Source organism: Callorhinus ursinus, unplaced genomic scaffold (assembly GCF_003265705.2).
Source record: "Callorhinus ursinus isolate GAN/ISIS: 27379988/994484 unplaced genomic scaffold, GSC_fseal_2.0 scaffold11, whole genome shotgun sequence".
NCBI classification, from domain to species: Eukaryota; Metazoa; Chordata; class Mammalia; order Carnivora; family Otariidae; genus Callorhinus; species Callorhinus ursinus.
The window spans coordinates 25,971,759-25,990,726 of NW_027397073.1; the positions used below are offsets into that span (position 1 = coordinate 25,971,759).

General features: G+C 45.1%; 1 long non-coding RNA gene across 2 annotated transcripts in view; it reads right to left on the bottom strand.

The window, feature by feature from the left end:
* Positions 1 to 15,098, bottom strand: part of LOC141373672 (uncharacterized) — a 32,768-nt gene extending 17,670 nt beyond the window's left edge. Inside the window, exons 1-2 of one of the 2 annotated variants that reach the window (XR_012379913.1) lie at positions 15,047 to 15,098; positions 1,545 to 1,616 (exon numbers count right to left, since the gene is read on the bottom strand). This is a non-coding gene — a long non-coding RNA (uncharacterized lncRNA). Of the gene's footprint in view, positions 1 to 1,544; positions 1,617 to 14,911 lie in introns of both variants that reach the window. The other variant, XR_012379912.1, reaches the window with a different exon arrangement.
* Between the last annotated feature and the right edge of the window lie 3,870 nt (positions 15,099 to 18,968).

Here is an 18,968-nt window from a genome sequence, read left to right on the forward strand (position 1 = left end):
GCGGGTCTCTGTGGGACACATTAGTCAGACAGGGCTTGGTGGAGGAGAAGGGCTTGATCTGGGCTTTGCCGATAGGTAAGGTTTAATGATGAGAACAGAAGATGAGAAAACACTCCGGAAAGGAACAAAGTGTGAGCAAAGGCCTGGGGATGAGATGCACAGGACATTTAAGAAGGCAACAAGCAGAGCAGGGCTCGGGGCAGACACCGTGTTTGGGCATGGTCTCTGGTGGCCATAAGCAACCTCCTCAGAAGACCACTCAAGGCAGGAAGGGTTTGACAGCATATGCTATGGTTCCCACGGATGGTGAGCAGGGCAAGTGGCATCTGCCCCCCTCCTGCTCTTCAGAGCTGCAGTGAGAATGACCTAGGAGAGACTTGCCACCTGGACACCTACTCCAGCAGCCGGCCACAAGCCCACTGGCCGCCATCATAGAGATACAGAATCTGATGAGCTGCTAGAGCAAGTCAGGCACCAAGGGGCATCGGGTGCAGCCCAAAAGGCCGCAACCAGAGGAGAAAAGGGGCAAGAGGCTGGGTGGGTTTAAATGGCAAGCATAGTGGCAATGCCCCTAGATTGAACTCAGAGATGTCATATACTTTTGTCTGGTTGCAGCGTCATCCAAGCCAACCGCAGAGTGATGCTGCAACACCACATCCACATTCTATGAGCCAGAATGCCATCATTCTTCTAACTCCTTGACATGAATGAGTCCAATTGAACTTGAAACCCATCCGCATCATCACAAAAACTTTCAACACTACATTTGTCAATGAAAGAAAAGGAAGCCTGTTAAATACTTTACATATAATTTCAACTGTTATGAATCTTTAATGGTTATAAAAAATGGCTTTAAATTTTTTATCACTCACTTGTGCATACAAAGTTTCTTATCAAGAGTGACTATCAAGAATTTGTAGAGATCATCAGCAAAACAGCCTTGATCAGGCATGGTGCGTAGTCATTTCAACCATAAGCCCTGATATAAAACAGTTACATTCGTGGAAGGAAGCAAAGTCAAGTTTCTCATTAAAACTGGGAAAATGGTTTATCCTAATTCAACATATATTGTCTGTCCTTATATATTTTATTTTTGATATTGTAGAATATACAGAAAATGGAATGACTTTTTTTCCCTCAGCCCCAAAATAGAACCCCAAATTCCCTATAGTTAATATTCTTGTTTTTGTGTGTGTCATGACCTTAAAAGGTTGGGAAACGCTGCTCTAAGGTATTTTGCTTGATCTTCACAGACTTTGGGTGGTATATGAGTCTGACCATCAGCTAAGTGTCCCTTTGCCATTTAATTTTGACCCTAAGTCTTCCCCAGACCCAGCAGAAGGGTCTACGGGGCCCAAAGATGGAACCTTGTCACCCTGAGGAGGTTCCCCCTTGGAGTTATTCAGCTGATACCTCCTACCGTGGGTGCTGCCTGGAACTGAAGCCCTACTGGTCCCAAGACGTTGTCTAGTGAAGGAGGGAGAGGTGGGGGGACGGGCGGGGGTTGCAGCTCCCCAAATAACAAAGACATGCTTGCTGCTTACCCAATCCAACTCTCCCTCTGCAGTTCTTCTAGGCTCTCTTCTGCACCTCTTGATTTTAAATAACTTCCTGAACTATAAATGCAAAGAGTTCCAAATGAAAACTGATTGATAGCCTCGTATAATTATATAATAAAAACGCACTGATACGCATATACATTATGTGTGGGCTCATATGTCTATATGCATCTGCATCTATTCCAGAGGGAGGAATATGCAATAACGTCTTCTGAAACAAATTGTCAAGGTGTCAATAAGGAATCTCATAATGAATGTGTGGGTGTGATCTGGGGTAATTTCATTGCAATTATGTTGCTCAGGCTGATTTCCCAAGACAGGTCTTAAAGGCACAAGTCCCATTCCCAAGCGGCATGCCGGGTGTTTTGATTCCTATGGCATCCTCAAAGCATCACATTTCCAGACCAAAATGCCTTCCCTCAAGCAGACCAGACCAAGCTGAAGAAATTGGGTAGCTAGCCAGAGTGTCAAGAGCTTCAGGTCCCAGCTATAAGCTTTTAAAAACCTGGGGGAATTTTTGTGTCTGACCCCCAACAATATTAACAACTGTTCATGGCTGAGAAAGAACAATAGCACTATCCCACCAGAGAAGTTGGAAGTCCCAACGACGAGTACTAACTATATCAAGCACTGTCCAAAAATGCTGGGGGATGAGGAAGAGCAAAGATGGGGAATGGGCAGGCATAGGCTGGGGAATATATGTGGCCCATGGCCCCAGGGAATTCCCAGCCTATCCAAAGGGATAGATGCAGGAACAAATACTGATAATTCAAATGGAATGTAACAGAGGTCTAACCATGAGAACCCAGGGTGGAGGTGAGAGGTAAGAAAGACTTTGTAGGACTGGTATCATCTAAGTTGGGCCTTGAAAGTAGGACAAAAAGTGCAATCAATATCTAAGACATTGGTTTTGCATAGTGCTCTATGCTGTGTACAGAGGAGACTCTTCCTCAACAGAATTTTGTGAAATGAAGCCTAAACTGCATTCAGGAATCTTCTCATCCGGGACAGGACTCTCCAGTCGCCCATCGCTGAGACCAGACAATGGAACTAGCTGTCAGGAAGTCCATGTGTGGTCCAGGAAGTTGTGAGAATGCCGACCCCTGGCCACAGGACTGTCTGGGCTGTCTGTGGCAGCCATGGTCCAAGAGCTCTAAGACTCAGACTAGAAGAAGAAAAGAAGGGGGAGAGGGCTGGCTGCTCAGTAGACTTCCATGAGAGATGGGGCAAGGGCAGAAATCATTTTCTCTGCCTTTGTGACATTTAAATCTAGACTAGCGCACTCACACCAGAATCCCGTGAGATTTTGCTGATGTCTCCTCACCCCTCATCCCTGCAACGTCCTCGGTACCTCCCCTCACCCCATGCACTCTTGCTCCTAAGTCCTGTCAACTGGGCTTTTGTAACATCTCTTGACTCTCAATCATGTCCTGACTGACCTCTCACCCCTTCAATCCATCCATTTCCCGGCTACCAGCCTGATTTTTCAAAAATACTTAAAACTTCCCTTAACTTAACCTTCCAATGCTCCCCTTGCCCCCCAGACAAGTCTTAAACTCTGAGGCATTTCCAACAAGATCTTCATGTTGTCACACATTCTTGCCTTTCCAGATCTATCCCTTCCTTGAACCACCAAACTCCAGAGTCATGCCAAATTCCCCATAGTTCCTCCAGTGCTCTCCATTTCCTCTCAGTCCTAGACCTTGAACATGCTGATCTCTCTCTCCCTCCTCTGAAATGTCCCTTTCTCCCTTCTCTATAACAGGATTAACTCATAGAAACTTTGGAAACCTATACTCAGGCTCTCCCTCTGGAATTCACCGTCTGGGTTAGACACCCCACCTCCATGCTCCAGAGCACTTTGTGTGTGTTGGAGAAACAATCAACTGTCTCTTTCCTAGTCCATCGTGCTCCTGAGCTGTGAGTAACTTGGTGGTAGGGACTGTGCCTGTTACTTGTGCAAACCTAGCACACAACACCCAGCACAGTTCCTGGCAGATAGCATGTGCTCAATAAATACGGAGGCAGGGAGAGAGAGAGGGTTATTTGGATGGATGGGTGGATGGATGGATGGATGGATGGATGGATGGATAGGTATTTGGAAAGATAGATGGATGAATGTGTTGATAGAGCTTAAAGCAACCTGATCAATAATAAAATGAGGTTCCTCCTTCCTGTCTATACCCCACCAACTAGGTCATCCTCTAAAACAGTATATCAGATCTCCCAAATACCCCCAGGACTAGAGAAGTAAGCAGAAAATTATGGAAGCTACACAATTGCATGGGAATGTTCACAGGAGAAGCTTAGATCAAAGCAAAAGATCCTGGGTGTAGGTCTTCCAGGGAAAGTAGAATATCCAATGCCAATGGAAAGGAAGCTGGTCACCATATTCCAGAAGGCATCCATCCAATTGTTAAGACCTTTTAAAAAGGAAGTCAGTCCAGGCTTTTTTTTTCAGGGTTTCTTTTAGGTTTTGTCAAGTCAGGCAAGTGGGAAGAATTGTATAAATTCCACTCCTCTTTTTGGGACAGACTCTCGACAGCAAATAAGTGAGAATCAGCCAGGTCATTCACCATCATACTGGTTACATTCTTAGAATAAAGCTCTGGAAGCAGAATCACACATTTGTAAAGTATGGACATTTTTAAGATTTAATAAAAATTGCCAACTTCAAGGGCGTCTGGGTGGCTCAGTTGGTTAAGCGACTGCCTTCGGCTCAGGTCATGATCCCGGAGTCCTGGGATCGAGTCCCACACCGGGCTCCCAGCTCAGCGAGGAGCCTGCTTCTGCCTCTGACCCTCTCCCCTCTCATGCTGTTTCTCTCTCTCTCTCTTGCTCTCTAATAAATAGATAAATAAAACCTTTTAAAAAAAAATTGCCAACGTCGTCTCCAGAAAAGCTGTAGCCACGTGCAGTCCCACTGTGTATCTGTTTCACTATGCTCCTACTAACATTGGAGAATCCATTTTTAAGTCTTCCCCAATTTAATAAGCAAAACTTAGAATCACATTGTTTATCTCTTTGATAGCCAGTAAATTTGACTTTTTTCATAAGTAAGGGCTGTTCTGTAAATTTCCTGTTACTTTTCTTTGCTTGCTTCTTTGTAAGGCCTATTTTAATATACTAGTATGATTAATCTTTCACTGTATGTTGCAAATATTTTTTCTATCTCTTAAGAAATGTGACTTCCCCTCCCTCCACACTGGAAGTGAATTAATCAATCATCACTAAAAATGTAGTTCACAGTCCTGTGCCAGATGCCCTGGGTGTGCAGAGATGTGTAAAGCATGTCACCTGCCCTCAGGAAGCTTGCAATCTAGTTAATCTAGCAAGAAAAATTAGTCACAAACACATCCATGAAGCATTAACAACAATACAAGTCTTTAGGTAAAGAGAGGATTTGCAATGACCTTGAGGCCTGGGTTGGTTCTCTAGGGACAGAAGGAGGAGTCAGGGCATCCCAGGCAGGGGGAAAGGAGTGAGTAAGGGCACAGAGGTGGGAAAGTGAAGAGCCAGTGTGAGGTAAGGTCAGCCAGAGAGGGCCAGGCTTTCCCACAACGTTGCCTTATAGAGGCTATTTCCCTCCCCTGGCTAGGCCAAGCAGGAGCCTTTGTCTCTGAGCCATTCAGATGTGTGCACCGGCTGGGTATGTTCCACTCTTTTATGATGGGTGTTGTTTGTCGGGATTGATTAGCCTTTCTGTGTGGGAGCCATCTGCTGTCTGTCAGGCTCCTTGTCTCACCAGCATGTTGATTTCTATAAATTATTATGGCATTGGGAGTCGGCTGGTAGTGTGATGCTGTGAATCCCACACATCCGAATCAGAACTGGATTGAAAGCCATTTAATGCTGTTCCCCTACTGCCTTTTCTTTTGGTCAATAGCATCTCAAGTGAACCATGATGGGAATCATCTTGGGCTGCCCAGTATATTCTGTACCATCTCCCTTCTTCTGGCCGTAGGACTGAGCAATTGGTACTGGCCTGGCCACCACAGTACCCCATCTCCCTGGACACAGAGATGCGTCTAGGGTGAACCTGTGACTCAAGCAGGCCTGTGGGTGAGAGGAGATGTCTTTCCACTGGGGTTGCAAAAATGGGGGATGAATATTTGGAGCTATTAGTGGTCATCTTTGTTGGTGAGTGGAAATGCTGAGCAGAGAGAGGCAAAGATGAGACACCGTGTTCTAGAGGTATTGAGCCCTTGGTTCCCACATCTCTTGCCCTCAATTCTAGGAGCTTTATCAATTTCTCCGCAGCAACAAGCATCTTTACATTTCTCCCTGCTTCAGTTAATATGAGTTGAGTTTTTGTCACCTATAATACAGAGATTCCTGAATATACAGTATCACGATCAATCTAGTTGCCCAAACCAGGTATATAGTAGTCATCCTCAAATCTTTTTCTTTCACCCCAAAATCTCATCAATCACCAAATTCTCTTGATGCTACCTCTAAAACATCCTTTCAGTTACTCCACTGTTCTCTATAATTATCTCTCATCTGGTTCACACAATAGCTTCCTAACTGGTCTCCTTGGAGCTTGTCCCCCTTGAAACTCAACTTCCACAATGCTACCAAGTTGGTCTTTCTAGAATCCAGCATGGCTTCAAAAACTTCAGAAGACATCAGCAAGACTAATCCAAGTCTTTTACCATAGGATACAAGCCTGTCTCCATCTGGCCCATCCTACCTCTTCAGTCCCAACTCCGAATGTACCCCACCTCTCACCAATCCCATGCCTCCATGCCTTTGCAAACATTCTTCCCCATGACCTTCACAACCTTGTTCACCTGGTTTCTCCTCTCGCCCTCCACGTTTCAGCTCACACTGCACTTCTTCAGTGTACCCCTGACAACAGGAGCATAGCATTCTTCTGGGAATTCAGGGTCCTTCGGTGTTGGGGTTAAGGACAGGAAAATGACAGCACAGCAGTTAAGAGCATGGGCTCTGAGTCAACAGACCTCAGTGTGAGTTCTGGCTCTCACCCTTGCTAGCCATGGGGACTTGAAAAGGCACCTAATTCTGAGGCTCACTTTTCAAGTGGGAGACATAAATAAGGGTGGGCATAAAGATTAAATGAGAAAACTGGGCAAATTTCTTAGGTAGAACATAGCAAGTACTCAGTAAGTGACAGCTCTAACTGATTAAATGACAGGCCTTTCATCTATCTTACCCCAAACCCCAACATGAACTCCTTAGGGGCAGGGATGAAGTACTGCATCTTATTCTGCTCTGATCCATGACACCTAGCACTCTGTCTGGCACACAGTAGGCATGCAATGAATATTTATTTGATGATTTCTCATCTCTTTTCATCTACTGTTTTACTAGGGGCAAGGGGGCAGGAGAAGAGGGCACTGCTATGACTCTCCAATCACTACTGGGACTCTTGATGGCTCAAAACTGATTAATGAGAAGGTCTCCCTAGGAAATAATTCAGAAGTGACAATCAGTAGATCAACCAGACCGATGGGGGATACAAATACCGGTTCCCTAATATAGCAAATACAATTGGTTGTCTATCCAAAATTCCTTTCGCCATTCTTCTTTGCTAACTAAACTCTTATTCTGATCCATTTCAATTCTTAAGGAAAATGCTATTCTCAATTCGTAAGTGAGTCCTTAAAAAAAATCTAAGCCAGTCATCATAATGCTATTCTCCTTGCTGGAGCTTGTGCTTTTTGTTTTTTGGGGTTTTTTAAAGAGGAACTTGAGTTTTATTACATTGCCAGGCAAAGGAGGCTGCAGCAGGCTCATGCCTTCAAAACTACAGACCTGCCCAGCATAAAAGGATGAAGGGTTTTATAGGAAAATATAGGATATGGGCAGTTTCACTAGGATCCTGGTACATGCTGCCAGCCACATTCCTCATGTCTTCAAGGTGTTCTCATGACTAATGCTGGCACTGGCCATCTGAGTCTCCTGGCTATGTATGTACACACTGAAGTCAGTGATAAGTCAGTATTGATAGGGAGTTCTTGGAACAAAGGATTCTACAGAAAAACAAGTGAAGGGGAGAAGGTGTGTGGAAAGGAGGAGGAAGTCCTCCATGGAGTTTCTAGGAAAGTTTTCTTTGTTTTTAAGAAGAGACATGGGAAGAGACAGTTCCTTTTCTTCTACCCCATATTGTTCCATCTGTAAAAGATGCCTTGAACAGGAACACTGCTATCTGGTAACAATGAAGGAAGCCCACGAGAATGGCAAGGCAGAAAAATGAAAAGAACCTGGGTTTTTTCTTTTTTAAGATCTTACTTATTTATTTGTCAGAGAGAGAGACAGCGAGAGAGGGAACACAAGCAGGGGGAGTGGGAGAGGGAGAAGCAGGCTTCCCGCTGAGCAGGGAGCACGATGCGGGGCTCAATCCCAGGACCCTGGGATCATGACCTGAGCCGAAGGCAGACGCTTAATGACTGAGCCACCCAGGTGTCCCCAGAACCTGGGTTCTTAATGGCACTGTCAAGCCGTAGAATTAGCCAGCCCAGGAACAGCCCTACCTCAGAACTCCTCTCTTGATTAAATACAACTTTATCTCACTGTCTCAATCAGTTAAATCAGAGTTTTCTATTATTTGAAGCCAAAATATCTTCTCAGATTCACCTAACTTTAAAGGCTTTCTCCCATCATGCCCCTGCTTATTCCCTTCTTGAAGGTCACATAATAGTCTTACTTCCCCATGTCCCTTTTTACATACACTGCTCTCTCTTCTTGAAGAGTATAATACATCTCTCACTCCTTTGTCTCCTGGCTAACTTTTACTTTCCTTCTGAAGCTGGATTCACCCTCCCTGGGGGTTGGATATCTGAATACAGCATGGTTCCTCATAAAAGGATTCCATGGTTCCTCAAAGGACAACTTAGGTAAACCCTTTGTTTCCTCCTCTGAACCCCACTAGCACGATGTGCACATGTTAAGTCACATTTAATTATAACCAGTGATCTTGTTCTTCTCTTCAACTACAGGAGAGCCCCTTGAAGGTAAGGACTACATCTTATTCCCCAGTATCCCTCGAACCTGGCACAGTGCCGAGACTGGAACATAATAAAGACTCAATAAATGATGAATGAATGGAGAGACACATGGATGATGGACAGTCTCTACTACTGACAGGCTTCCAAACTTGCCAGGGAAACCAGAATAATATGAACAAACTGTAGAATGACAAAAATGATGGCACGTTGTGTGATGCACAGGCTTCTAACAATCTTAAAAAGGCATAGTAACACAACTTTAAGGTATCACTGCATGATATTAAATTAATCGAAATAAATAAAACATATAAAATCCAGTTGGGTGGACTGTGGGGAAGGAGCATGCCTATCGACTGTTGGTAGCATTGCAAATTGGTTCAGTCTGTCTAGAGAGCAATAGGGCAAGATGTAACATAAGCTATAAAACTGAACATACCCTTTGACATAGTATTCCATTTTAGGGAGTATACCCTGAGGAAATAACCCAAACCAAAAAAAAAAGCAAATTTATATGAAAATATTTATAGCAATAGTATTGGAATCCAGAGAAAGACAGTAACAACTAAGCTCTAATGGGACAGTAAAGCTAGGCATATTATGGCATTACATTTTAGATCAAAGTGAAAACTGGCAATGTCCACATATATGAATGCATATAAAAAATTATGATAAGTGAAAATACAAAATAGCAACAAAGAACTGATTTAAATTATATAAAATTTTATTTAAAAAACATTTATATTGCAAAACATATTAAAGAGAAATAAAAAATTGTTTACTGATCATTAGGTTCCTCTATTTGCATGGAATTCAACCCCCTGGCATTCATGTATCTTACTCAGGTATCTACAGTACATGATGTTGTCAATATACCGAATCAAGCTGATGAGTTGTAGGATGAAGAGATGATTAAATATCTCTGTGGACTAAACTGTGACATGGAGATGGAAAGCTGAAGCAATAAAGTGTACTGCAATCCTTGCCAGGTGAAAGCAAAGTGTGTCTTCTTATCGGAACTGAATTTTTAAAAAGCGCCTGCCATCTAAGTAGCCATAGAGTGAGTATCACGGGCTTGGTATTCTCTCCAGCGAGGCAGCCATATCTGGAATGGCTGTAATTAGAGGCCGCTTCATCATGTTTCTAATAATCTACTGCCATTCTCCAAGATATAGCCATTTTCTACACTGGAAAAATAGGGGATTTAAATGGGGTTGTGATAGGAATTACCACACCTCCACCTTTTGAGTCTTTAATGGTTATAATGATTTCACCCAAGGATAGGGTATTATTATGGGTTTAAGTCTTGCGTTTGGCACTTCCTAAGAAACCCTTAATGGAATCAGTATAATAATTCTGCCTGGTATCAAATATATCTATTCCAACCTTACAGTCAGGAACTGAGAAAATAATACAGAATGGACTTGGGGATTCACTAGGCCAACTATGATGTCAAAATTTCATTTATCACCTAACTCCCATAAGATCTCCCAGCAGCCCCAGCAATTAGCTCAGAGCCCATGAAAAATCTAAAAATTATAGATGTCTCCTTTTCCATCAAACCACCATTACCTTGGTAAAAGGCTCTGGGTCTCTCTGAAGATAGCCAGGAGTGGAATTTACAGTATATACTTGTGGTATAATGGTAGGGTCCTTCCCCAGAGGTGTCTGGGCCCTGGGTCTATGGCTCAAGTTCAGGAATTGGGTGAAAAGCGGTGGTTCTCTATACTTGGTGACTCAAAAGAGGCTTTTGTCCCTTAGGTCCAGTGTTTGTTATTTGTTTGTTCTGATTACATGGACCAAGAAGGTTCTTAGAAATTATCCATCCATTTCAGTGCAAAAGACTTCATGGTCTTTTAACCATCCCAAAGGTAGCCATGGGTGCAGGCTGGTCCGATTAGCATACCAGCCTGCTGCCTGTTACACAACCTTGTGCATTGTTAGACACTGTTAGCTGTGCACCCAAGAGCCACCCTCCACATCTTCCTTGCCAACGGAAACAAAGTGTGTTGTGGTGCAATACTGTGCTCTACTAAAAGTTCTTACAGTACTAAATTTCCTTGCACTTACGTGGCAAGTATGTGACTTAGATTCTGACAAAGCAGACAGGTGTGTGTGAAAATTGGATTTGGAAGTGAGCTCAATGAAGAGAAGGTCAAATGCAGTGGAGCTGACATCTGGTAAGTACAAGGCAAAGACAGCCCGAGATTATACCAGTGCCAAAGGGCAGTGGTGTCGATAAAGCCGCCTCAGAACCCCAGGCTCTGCTATTTAGCCACATCCCTGCCCAGTGCAACCCGGGGGTACATAATATCCTTCTATAAAATCCCTTTCTGCTTAAGTCAGTCCACATGGATTCTGTTGCAATTAAAAACATTAAATAATACATGCACCACCTTGTCTCTGGAGGTTTTTAAAGTGTCACTCCTTGGTCTCTTCCCCTGGGGATTCTAGTATCCCCAAGGAAATCAAGGATCTCATTTCAGTTACAGCACTCTCAGAATAAAGATAAGAACCATTACGGCTCTCTTCAAAGATGTTGGTAATCATGGTCATTCTCAGTGATCTGGCAAAGGAAGTATTTTTTAGTCCCTGGTAGGAAATACAGTGAGTACAGTGTGCAAGCTGCATATGATAAATCCATGTCAACCTTATCTACTTAATTTTTTTTGGTCTTTACATTATATCACATTTTTCTGGCATCTTATTTTCATTCCTTATGTGCCATTATTGAGTACGGGTTTCAGTAAGTCATCTAAGAAAACAATTACAAGTCCCAGATGCTTGAGCTAACATGTTGAATCAAACATCTTTGATAAGTACATCCATATCCATAAAATCAGCCTGATCTAAAATTATGTTCCTCCAGAATAGAAAGCCATTTGAGATGCTGGTCATCAAAATGAATGACACTTGTCCTGTATAGTCACCAATATTGGTTCTCAAAGTTTTATCCAAGAAACTCTAGGGGGTTCTCAGGACACCTGTAGGAGCAAAAAAAAAAAAAAATTGCAAGCCTCTGGGCACCATATTCCACTTCAAAACTGTTAATTCATGGCCTCCTGTGTGTTGTTGATACCATTTGGGTGTGAAATGTTGGCACCTGCCTGGACAAGTGTTGATCTCCACCTGGGCTGCGGAAATGACCTGAAAGTCCAGAACATTCCATGGCCAGACCTACCATGGTCTGTACCAGTATAGGCTATCTGTGTGTCTCCCCTTTATGCTGTGTTCCCTTCTTTCTGTCTGGGGCCAGAAGCTCTAGAAAGAATGGGGTCTCTTTTTCTCAGACCCACCCCCAACATTACTGTTCAATAAAGGAGCCTCTTCGGTGCCCTCAGATCCCTCCATGCAGACACCTGTCTGCTTTCTCATGGGCCACCCCTGGTGCAGGACACTGTAGAGGTGGCAGGGCCTCAAGCCTCAGAGTTACCCCAATCCTAAAAAGAGGTGGCCAGGTGTCTGGAAGGATGATCAGTGGGCAGGAAGAGAATCATTTCCTTCTTTATCTGGAGGCAGAAGAAGTGGGATAAAGCAGAACCACTGGCGAATAGAAGAAAAGATAGATGAAGTAATGATACCAGTCACATACCTATAAAATATCACGTATCCTTCTTCCCAAGTGTATCCACATCTATTATTCCATCTATGGGCAGACTTGCCTAAGAATATTATTTCCATTTGTTGGGTGGGGAAAGTGGGACAGAAAGTAAGACCACGGGCTGACCTGAAGCCAGAACCAAGACCTCTGAGTCCTTCCCCAACACTTCTCCCCTGAGTCCCTCTGATTCCATTTCTCCTGCCCCTCCATTCCCCACACAGGTTCACACCGGGTCCAATCCTGGGAAAGATGCCATCAAACTTGGTTTCTGAGAGTGACTCTCCTTTGGGGAGAGGAGCCCTTCCCTTTCTTTCAGGGGGCTCCATTGATTCCTGAGAAGAAACTAGAGTCCATTGTCTCCCACTAGGAAACAGCTTCAAAGAGAAACAAACGCAGATTTTGGTGAGCTAGGAGGGCCCATGACTCTACTTCCAAGAGGGTTCTCTGCACCTAGGTTTGAATGAAGTGGGTATATAAAGACTTCACTGGTTCTGCATTAAAACCCAGTCAGGGATGACATCAATCTTCTGAAATCACTGGGGAGTGAGAAATGGGTTAAAAATCCCTAGGGAGTCCCACCCACAAAAGTTGGAGTCTTTAACTAAATCCTCTTCTATGAGGACATAATGCCACATCATTAAACTGGTCTGTGACGGGCATTTCCCCTGCAAACGCACCAGTCCTGCTTCATCTGCCTTCAATCTGCTGTGGACTCAGGCTCTGGCTTCTTAAGTGGGCTCAACTGTATTACAGGCTTCTGTGGTGATGTGGGACTGCAGCGAGCTCCATTTTATGTTCTTAAATATTCATAAGGAGCTTTGCAACATTAATATCTTAGATGGCTTACAAGAACACTTAAATACCGGGTCTTCACTCCCCTCCCTTCTCCCCAAAAGTCCCAGTCTGCTCTAATTTGTGTAATGCATTGAGCCATTTTAATAATTGTCCAGGGATTTATTTGGTGGTTCTGCTGCCCCATTGCAGAGGGTGTAATTACGACCCCAGCTTCTCTTATCATGCGCTAATCCGGCTTGTTTCACTAGTGGAGAAGCCAAGATTGGAAAGGGCAAATGCAGGACAGGGCTAATGCACAGGAATTAAGTTATGGCCTCAGCTTTCCCTCAACCAACCCGTTTTCCTCCAGCGTTGCTGCTGCTGGATATGGAATGAGCAGCATTCGTGGTGTCTAGAGGATGTTTTTAATTAAAGAGCGAGTTTTAACAAAAGGAGCAGATTCAAGAATGGGAGACCAGGGCTATCAATGAGTACCCAAACAATAAACTTTTGGCACACGCCACTCAGAGACAAGAGGCTCAGTGATGTGTCCTATCCTAAGGTGGCGTGAAACTCTGTTATCATGGTTTTGCATAAAAGCAAAACGGAGTAGACACAGCCAGTTATAATGGGGGAAGAGAGTGGACGGACGCTGAGTATCTTAGAGCTCACTGAAATTTTCTGGTATGGTTCAAACACCAGGAACTCAGGAGATAACGCCATGCAACTACTCTAAATCTGGACACTTCTAAAGGGATGCAGACACAGTGGGCTGCATGGGAGTGTGCACGGCATCATTTTACATAGGGTCAGTTAATCTTACATCACTGATATTGCCTGATCACCTCTTGCCTCCAGCCCTATAAGCTCAGGGTAAGAAAGATGAGAGGAGATGAGGTGGCAAGAGTAAAGACATGCAGAATCCATGTCAATGCACAGAAAAATCTGAGCAGCAGCATGCTGGGCCAGACCCATAAAGCTTAGAGGACTCCAATTCTGAATAATTCCAATAGGGAAATAAGCCAACACACATAAAAGAGTATTAAACCCCTTAGAGGTGAACATATAAGCACATGCAAATTAATACAAAGCTGATTAAGAATATCTATGCTCTAGGAATAAGCTTGTTGTCACCAACCACCATCATTTTGAGGCAACACTTCTACATTTCTAATTCAAGTTCGAATGTCTGAAGCTGGCAAAGTTGTGTGCTGGCCTAGAGCCATGGACCAAGCCTAAGCCCCATCCTTCTCATCCCTCTCTGCTCCCACCCCTTCCTTCCCACAAGGCCATTCTCTGGCTAGCAGTGCTTGCCCATAGAGGCAACCATGTGGACCCCATTTGATGTCTTGGGAAAGTGAAGTGTTATAATCCAGGTTCCTAGAGTTCTTTCCATGAAAGCACTAGTCAGAGAAGGCTTCATGGCAGAGATGAGAACTGAACCAGACAAAGCTGGGCTAGAAAGGAACATTCCAAAAAGTCAAGCAATGCTCTGGGACGACTAATTGGTTTGCCTGTTGGGGAAGATATTTACCAGGAAGGTGTAGGAAATTAGGCTGGAAAGAAAGACTGAGGCCAGAACATCATACTTAAATGATGGGGTAGCCAGCTTACAAAACCCAAACTGGTTTTCTGCAATTACCTGGTACCGTTGGTCCAAGAGCAATGAAGTAGTCCAAAAAATGACTAGTTTATCTGTCTTTGCTTCCACCACCTGCCTTCTATTTTCTTTCTGGGAGACATCATCTGAACAGTATGGAATAGTCACCCCACTCGATCTTAAACTGTTCAGCCACCCATACTTGAGCATAAGAAGGTCTCTCTACCTGAAGCATGAATTATCATGCATTACTTTTACTCACTCACATTCTTCCCTGTAAGCTCCTAAAGGCACAGCAAGATACCTGCATTTAGAGGAGAAAGCAATATCTCCTCTCCCACCACACCCCACCTCCATAGGACGATCCTGCCCCCCCTCCCACACACACACAGGTGTATTAGCCTCTCACCAGGCTTGCTGACAGAATGAAATCTTCCAGGACATTGGGTCTTCTAGACCAGAACTGAGAACAGCGTGGGAACAGATCCTACTCAAGAAGTCTAGTGAAGGCCATGTGGTGTTAAAAGCCAGAAGTCCTACTTACCATTCCCTTCATGATCTTAAACAAACAGTTTCCCACCCTAGGCCTCAGTTTCCCCACCTACAAAATGAAGGGGTGAGTCCTAACGATCTCCAAGCTACCTTTGTGATCTCAGACCTCATGCATCTCTTTTTGCAACAAAACACTTTGTTGTAACATGGTCTTAGCTGGTGGACAAAGTCCCCACACAGACTACAAAGATGGCTTCATAACCAAGGGCCCGTTGACATTTAATTAATAACAGCATTATTCTCTCTCTAGTTCACGTAAGATTCTGAAATAGAAGGGATGGTCAACTGCTCCCCAAACCGGCTCCCACAGGCTCCTTGATATCCAAGCACCAGGATCACAGACTTCTCTTGTCAGAACATGATTTACAGCACTCAGAAGAGATACATAAATTTCCATAAACATCCGCAAATGCCCCAGACATCAGATTCCATGAGCGTGGGGGTGGGGTTAGGTAGAGAGCAGATCCCTGGGATTGTGGGTGATGAGGCAGCTCCCTGCGCTGGGCAGCGCGACAGCTTCCCTAACTTCAGGGCATTAAGCTAAATTTGACTAATCGTGAGCGGTTCTTCCTCTGCTGAGCACCTGAGCACTAATTACATGCCTGGTTAATTCAGTAATGTATACACATTGCTGCGCAAACCCAGCTCTCTCCTTTCCTCCACTTCACGAGATTAATGGGGGAAGAAGAAGGTTGTTACAAACCTGTTTGTGTGGTTGTTCTTTATACCTCCCGCGACGATGACCAAAAGTGATCTGAACCCCCTTCTCCAACATTGCTCAGGCACATGCATGGGCATCATTTAGCACGTGGCCCCTCTCCTCCGACAGCCAAGCACCTGGGGCACAGTCAACGGGGGGATGGTGAGCTTGGGAGGGAGACTGGGGCAAAGGTGCCATTCTCAGCAGAACTTCTACCATAAATTCCCCCATGGTGTCCTGATATCACACATTTATTAGCAACTGTTTCCAGATGGCCATCATGGTGTGCTGGTTTCCAGGATCACTGCAAGCTTTTCTGTGCCCCTGCTCCACAACCCCCAGATGCTTCTTGGTTCTGTCCTGTGAGGATTGAACTAGGCATGCATTCCAGGGTCACAGCTGCCCCTCAGTGTAGGAGCCTGAAATTCCAAGTTCTCTGGGGCCCAAAGCAGGGCAGAGACTCAAGAAACAAAAGGGTGGAGGGTGCAGGAAAGAGGTTTGCCAAGTGGAACAGGGAAGAAATCAGGGGTCTCCTAGACACTAAGACAACTTAACCCTGCCACCCTTGCTGCCAACATCAGGACAGAACAGGAGAGATGGCCCCTTCTGTCTCACACACCACTGGCCGCCCTTCTGTGCTCTTTTCCCCAACAAAACTTGCCTTGGTGTTTATAGCCTTGTTCCATTTTTTTTTTTAATGCTTGTAGAGGGATGGGGAGCAAATCCTGTCATTTAGCCCAGGCCTGGCCCCCCAGAAATACCCCCAGCATCTTCCCTCCCTCCCGCTCAGGAACGACCCTCAATTCTGGCCTCCTTAGGTATGATCTGCTCACTCCAGGCCTGGCTAGACATCCATGAAATGGAAGGAACCTCAGCAGCAGGCTGTCTGCTGTTCAGCATGCTGCCTGTGTTCAGTTCAATAACCATTTGGGGAGCATCAACCTTGGGGGATGCCATTTACTGAGCATGCCAGGGATGCCAAGGTGAAAAAGACAGGCTCTTGCTTTCAGAGAGCTCTCGGTCAAGCAGGGAGTGGAACAAACTTCCCACTGTGTCCACTGATCATGTACATCCAGGCACATGGCTCCGTGGGGGTGAAGAGAAGAAACCATTAACCGCTGAAGAGAGGGATGCTCAGGAACACTTCTCCAGCAGAGAGGAGATTGGAAGGAAGAAGTGTGATAGACCGACAGAGCAGAAATGGAGCAGCAGGAAGGACCAAGGAACAGCATGTGCAAATGCATGGAGATTGGAAAGTGGCCAAGGCAATTTGGGGGTGACTTTTCTCCTACATCACCCCTCCTTTCCTCTCCTCCTCTCTCACACCTCTCTTCCCCTTCCTTCACTAGTTCCCAGGAAAGCCTCCCCAGAAGCCCATGGCCAGTGCAAACCCTCAGCGGACGCTGAAGGTCACACAGCAGCCCTGTCCACACCTCGGCATAAAAAGACAGACAGCCTGTGGCTTCTCCACTTCTTTGTCTGTCCCTCCCTCTCAGGACCACTTATCACCTACTTTGGACCAGTAAGCCAGTGACCTGCAGGGCAGATTTACATCTTAAAAGAAAAAGAATGTGATGCTTAATAAAATGATGGTGGAATGTCAGGGCATCAAGAACAAGCCCTCCTGAGAGCTATTTTGGAGGGTAGGCACACCTTCATTGTCCTTCAAATAATAGGGAGGCTGGACCAACTTGGGTGTAGTGAGTTGGGCAGACATCTTTAAGAGCATCACATTACATCAAAAGATCTCAAGGCCTTTTAAGAGCAAATTCCTCTCAAGATGAAGCATGGGAGCTCTGGGATCCAGTGTCTCTTGCCTTCAGAGTCCACTGGCCATTTGGTCATGAGGCAGCAACTATGAGAAGGCAGAGCTGAGTTCCTGATTGAGTTAAGTCAGGAGCCAGGCTGGTCCCCGTGCCCTCCTGGTGTCAAAGGGGGATTGGAATTCACGTTGTCTCCGGGCCATTTGTCCCATCCCATTGCCTCCATACCCCTCTCCCCAAACCTTTAGTACCTCTCAGTTTTAAAAAGGGACCCTGGAAAATGTCCTTCAGCCCCCACTGTGGAATCAGCCAGGGATGTGGGGGGTCCCCATTTGTTGACAAGCTATGGCTTGAGCCCCAGAACAGACCAGCAGTGAGGTCACATCCCCACCATCTGCACCCTCCCCCAAGCTCCCTGGCCCCAGCCAGGCTGGCTGATGAACAGTGCTGGCCAGGCCCATCTCCACTTCCCAGAAAAGGGGAAGCTCTCCACACAAACCACATACATGGGGTTCCACCACTGTTCCCATTGATAACCAAGAGCTTTGGCAACTGCGCGGCCTCTAAAAACAAGGCAAGTCATCCCAGAGATGCCTTGATTACATCACGGGCTGTAGCCCAGCCAAGCTTTTACCCTGGCCCACAGGAGAACTGGGTCTGCAGCCGGCCCCGGCTGCCACTGGGCGGCCCCACGGCCACCCAGCCATAGATCACATCTGTAAGCCCATGGAGTTCATTATCTCCCTAATGCGGCTTCTTTTGCAGATCATTAGAAAGAAACTTGACCTGACCTGTGAACTCTGAAATTGATTGTTGCCTTGAAACGGTCAACAGCCCATTTTCTAATCGATGCGTGGAATAATTTTATACATATTTAAATTATATATTAACTTTAATGCTTGTTAAATTTATCTACCACTTTCCTCCTGTGCTTCTTTTATATTCACTCAAACTCAGGAGGGTATATTTACCATTGGGTGGGAGGAAAGGAGGTTGGGGGGTGGGGAATCTAGGCTAAGACCAAGTGAAGGAGGGAAGAGAAGTCCCAGGGCTGAGTCAGAGGCCATGGAGGACTAGGTGGGGTGTAAGGAGGAAAGTGTGTTTGTGTCTGGGAAGAAATATGTGAGGGTGTGGGTGTGTATGTGTGAAAGCGTGTATGTGTGTGTGTGTACTTATGACAGAGTGATGTGTGTGTGTGAAATTCTGTGTGTATCTGAGAAATACACGTGGATGTGAGTGTGTCTAAGAGTACGTGTGTACAGAGTGATGTGTGAGGGTGTGTATGTGTGCCAGAGTGCATCTGTAGGTGGAAATACATATGTGTGTCTGTGGGTGTGTATGAGAGAGAGTATGTGTGTAGGTAGGAGAGAGTAATATGCATGAGAATGTGTGTAAGTGTGTAAGAGTATGTGTGTATCTGGAAAATATATGTGTGAATATGTGTGTATTTT